We start from the raw sequence: 6,000 nt of genomic DNA, 5'->3' as shown, positions 1-6,000 counted from the left end.
TTGGCGACATGTTAACACCTTTTCGGAATACCTCGATGTTTTTCTTTGTAAGTAACTGGTTTTCTGTAATGAACAGGGAACCAAATATTTAACTTCATTACGCGGGAATTTCAAATATTTATTTTTATTTTTAGTTTATCCAAGGAGATCGTAATAAACAAATCCCGATCTTGTTTAACTTATGGGAGGGGAGTTTATTTTTGCCATAGTTTTAATCTATCTATATAAAAAAAAATCTGTTCCGTATTGTTCATCAGTTTTTCCAGAGACATATGGCATATCATTATAATTATATATATCTCGGTTTTACATTTAAATATGAAATGAAAATGAACACTTTTCCTTCTAAGAACAAGGTATTTTACATTAAAACCAAGTATCCCTATCTACCATAATGACGAAGTGCTTCTTTTTCTTTAAGTATACAACAAATAAGCCACTCAACAGTCATGTTCCCAATTTTCTACTTCATCAACATCAGCCTGCAACTTTCTAGTAGTAATATCATAGGCGGATCTAGGGGTGTGGGGACTGTGTGGCCTGGGTTCGGGTTAGGGTTCTGGATGATCTGCCACTGAATCTTCATTTAAACATCCAATTCGAGCAAAGCTGGTGTCTAAGATTTTATTATCAGTGGCAATACACATACGCAGGGGCGGATCCAGCCATTTAAACCTGGAGAAAAGATGGAGGGGGTTCCAACCACATGTCCCCATCCAAATGCATTGATCGTCCAAAAAAGGGGGGTTCCAACCCCCGGACCCCCACCCCCGCCTGGATCCGCCAATGCATACGTCATGAAGTTGCAGTGATCCCGAATACATATGTCCCCAGTTCTAATGTTTTATCATGCGACCTTAACATCTTTCGTGACCTGGAGTTGAAATCACTCCTCAGTCAGTAAAGGACCTATAAATATCGCCCCGTCAGGAATTAATATTGGAACGAGTGTTATTATCCACGACTCACTCTGAACTTCCGGCACAAAATGAATAAAATGAGAAAAAAAAATACAAAAAAATCTTAGATTCTTTTTTTTTTATTCAGTAATGAACTTACGGTTGATATTCGTATTAAAGATCATTAAACATTTCAAAAAACATTTTACTCCTAACAACAACCATATAGTAGCTCAAATTTATCGTATCAAACATATCATTATGTTAAAAGATCCCGCCACGGAAATTGTTTTTGTCCCGGCCGATAAGGCTGCCACTAACATCCTTATTTTTCTACCTACAGTTTTTTTATTTGAGTTTTAAAAAAGCACGAATTTTAAATATTCCACCTGACTACATTTTCGGAAAAAAGACATCTGTAACACACATACACTTTTAACTTTTTCTTTATAAGCAGAACATACCATAAAAGTTCTGACTATGTAATGGCTTCCGAAGTTGTGACAAAACATCTTACAAATATAGATTTATTTCGTATTCTAGCCATTGTTACATTTATAAACTGTCTACTAGTATTTTCTAGTACACTTGGTACTGACAATAGTCTCATAAATAAAAATTGAAATCACACATTTAGTTGAATGGAAGTTTAAAAAAAGAAGAATTTGAATATAGATAGATGTAGGAAGATGTGGTATGAGGGCCAATGAGACAACTCTCCATCCAATTAATATGTTTAGTCTTTTTTTTAGTAACACCAAACAAAAGAACTATGTCAAATGGACCTGCTTTGATACGATAACTGCACTTGACTTTTTACTAGCAAAAATGCTAAGGAAATTCCGTATATTGTCAAGTTATCGGAATTCTAATGGGGACTAACTGTGCACCACTTTTTGTGGACCTGTTACTGTATTATTGTACTGCGTAACATTTTATGACTAAAATCAACAAAGACCCATCTCTGCTAGTCAAGAGTAACGATCCACTTCCCAAGATCGTAACCTTTGGCTAGCGAAGATGACAAAGACCCATCGAAACAACATCAACATATATATCAGAAGATATATTTTGTCAATTTTGATGATCCAATACCTATTAAGTTTACTGGTTGGTAGATTCGTATAGACTCTATATCAGAAGATATATATAGACTCTAATCAATGACGGTTTCAGTATATACACTAAGGAAAATGATATTATCCAGTTGAATTTACTTTAAATAAATCTAATACTGACAATGGACACTGCCCTTTTCTGGATCTTGATGTATATATCTTTAACAAGCAGCCTAATACCAAAATTTTGACATAAAAATTAACAACAATAGATCACAGTACATTCTTCTGCAATAAGAAAATCCCACACTGCATCGTTAGATATTAAAGGCCACGAAATAACAAATTTAATGTAAACCAATTTAAACGAGAAAACCAACCACCTAATTAATGTACAAAATAATAAACGAAAAAAATATGTACATTGTAACAGAAAAGAAACGACAACCACTGAATTACAGGCCGGCATTATTATTGACGGGTATACCTACTTGTTCATGTCAACAACAAAAAAGAAAATAAGAACAGACCTGAGAGTTCTTGCAGTTACTGACAACTAGTTCAAAGACAATAACAAATAATATTAACAAATCATGCATCTAACTTTAAAAAGACTAAATTACCAATCAATACAGATCCAATATCCAATATATTTAGTGTAAAGACGTCACAAGCTGTCAGAGAAAAACATGATTTTCTGTAGAAACGTGCGACGAGTTTAATAGCCGAGTATTAACAGGTTAAATAAAAAGTAATCAGAGAAAAAAAAACCAAGGTAGACAGTGTCAATCCTTTATCTTGCTTTCGTAAATAATTTTCGCAAATAATGTGTTATGTTACTACAAATTAATTTTTGTTCGAAAAATGCGAAAAATGGGAGGTTGCCAAGGAAGATATATACATTTATATTTGAAGTTCATTAACCAAAAACCTCAAATCAAAGACACTGGTGAAAATGTGTTGTCGATACCTTATAAGGTTTTGGAAAAGAAGTGAAAATAGGCCAAAATCTTAATTTAGAATATGACCTTGACCTCTGACCTTGACCTATTTTTTTTTTACCAAGGACCTCTTATTAAAAGATATGAGGCCTCTATCAATAACAGTCTGCCACTTAGTAAGGCATATAACTTATATCAAATGCATAATGGAGACTCCGGATAGCTTCGTTCAAAATAAAAATAATTTAGATAAAATAAATAAAGTCGCTTTCTTTTGCGGTTGCGAAGGAGATTTCATAACAAGAAAAACAGTGTTCGGGGAGTTAACTCTTTCACAGAAAAGGTTCGATCAAACAGGGTCAGCTTTTAAGTCGAATAGACTGTATAATTATATACAAAAGTAAACACTATGCCAAATTTTTCGAAACAAAAATACAGCGCAAGAAAAGAATTCGTCGGAAGAAAATAAAATTAATCAGAACAAAACCAAAAGGTCTTTCCATGGAAAAGTGAAACGACATAATAACTTAATTAGAATGCGATAAAACAAAATATCAATAAACAGTAGCAAATCCGGAATAAGTGTTTATTATCTAAAATTTAAACGAATAAAAGGAACTATACCCTAATAGAACTGAAAGGTTTGTCACATATTTGCAGCAGAAAAATTTCCCACGGTTTAGTTGCGTATATTATTTACATTAGGAATTAATGATCGTGGCAATACGTTGATTGACATTTATTACATTGTACATTTATGACATTGTGTTGACATTTATTATAGTGTGTATGCATGGTTAAATTGCAAATTAAATTACAAACATAACTTTTTATGATACAATCGACGAATTGACAAAACGAGTAATAGATATAGAAGAAGGAACAATATATAGAAATAGTTTTGTTTCATCAACACCAAAAGATCAAGGTGTTCGTCCAAAAGATGTTTTTGTAACAAGATATGGTTCGGGTCTGGGATCAAGAGTGTCCTCATTGTTAAGAAAGGGTGATAATAAAAAGTGATTTAAATGATGCGGTTAGACTTGCCGTTGAATTAGAGGCGTACAATACAGCCGAAATTAAAGTAAGAGATGGACGAGGTTATTTACACCAAATTATGAATGATGACGAGTTAGAAAAGGAAGAAAGTGTTGCCAATAGTGACTCGACAACGAAAGACGTTGCATTATGGATGCAAAGAATGGTGAAAAGTTGAGGTACTCTTACAACTGAAGTTGCAAAATTAAAAACTATTGGTATAAATGAGGGTAATGCTTACAATAAAACGAAATATACTCAAAGTAAGAGGACAAATAATAATTGATACAATTATGGAATATGGAAACAACATAATCGTAAGATAAATGAAGACACCAAAGTTCGTTTCTTAGGACATATTGTCTCTGATAAAGGAATTTTCACTGGCCCCAACACGAATAAGGATTTAAAGAGTTGCTTATTCTTACAAATAGATGACGAGGTATACGTTTATTTCCCAGTAAAGAAATTGGGATGTCTTCAAAACTGACTAGTTTCTGGAAAGGTTCTTTCGAAATTCCCAACAAATATAGTGACCTTAAATATAAAGGACAAGGTATGATAAGGGCTATTTTTGGCCCCCTCTCCAAATAAGTTTATATTGATATCAATGATGGTCTTAGTGTAGACACTTGAAAAAATAATGATTTTATTGTGTTCCGGTGAAAGGAAGGTTGCCTAGCAACGGTTTTTATTAAGAATGAAAATTATCACATAATAATTGCTTTATCAGTAAAAATTTAAATATTTGCAAAAAATATTGTTTGTCCAAGAAGAACTTGAAGTCACAAATGAAAATACCCTTCGAATTTGTTTATTATTTGTTTAAAACAACCTTGGCAACAGAAATGTTGCCTAGCAACGGTTAAAAAATTGGTGCTTGCCACTCTTAAGTATGAATTAAGCAGTTGTTTGAAGATTTTTCTTTCCATTTGGAGTTTTATTCCAATATTTTTTCATATACATCTTTTTTTATTCTTTACAAATTTCGTATTCAGCATAGCAACACAAGTGTTGCTTAGCAACAGCAAAACATGTTTGATTAAAGCCAACTACAAATCAATTAGTCATTATATTGAACAAATTACATTGAATGCAATGCAGATTGTCTGTTTGGGAACATGTTTAGTTAGAAATGAACACTTGGTTCAATTGTAGGTCACTACAAGCTGATCAACAACTAAGATACATAACAAGTGCATATCAACCATGCAATAATAGGTTCTTTATATTTTTTGAAGTATGAACTTAGTTATTTTTTAGGAATGTACTTCCTAATACGGTGTTACACTATAATATAAACATCTAGATTATCATTATTTTTTGGACGAATTCTATATCGAGTATAGAATCCCACATCTTGCTTAGCAACAGCAAACATTTTTTTTAAATTGTAGACCACTACAACACCTTTGTTTGACTTTCAATGTGAAAGTTTTTTTCATGAAAACAAGAATATATAGGATTTAATAATTTGAGATGAGTTTGAACAGCTTTCAAAGATACTTAACAGTTAATGGAATCAAAGAGACGTGACTTGTACCACACACAGACATAATCATTGTGTGGAATAAAATGTCTAATCCAGGCAATTACGAATTAATATGATGTAGGGGTTGGAATAGGAATGTGTCCTCTGCATGGGTACAAAACCTATAGTTAATTAGAAACGACTTATCAAGGAAAAAGGGGGGGGGGGGTTAAATCATTTTTGAAGTTATTAACGAGGCATTAATTAACCTAAGAAATTAATCCTATTACAGTAGTAATTTTGGGGCCCTTTATAGCTTGTTGTTCGGTGTGAGCCAAGGCCCCGTGTTAAAGGCCATACATTGACCTATTATGGTTTACTTTTATAAATTGTTATTTGGATGGAGAGTTGTATCATTGGCACTCACACCACATCTTCCCATATCTATGGGACATTTTTGTTATTTGTAATTTTGATGTGGATACTGGCAATGACGAAAAAAAATTTCACTTTCCTGTCAGTGTCAAATGATTTGTGAAATATCATGTAAAATGCATGTATGTGATTAAGTTGCATTTTGTATTGTTTCGTTT

This window comes from Mytilus edulis, chromosome 12 (assembly GCF_963676685.1).
Source record: "Mytilus edulis chromosome 12, xbMytEdul2.2, whole genome shotgun sequence".
NCBI lineage: Eukaryota > Metazoa > Mollusca > Bivalvia > Mytilida > Mytilidae > Mytilus > Mytilus edulis.
Note: the sequence above shows the minus strand (reverse complement) of the source record.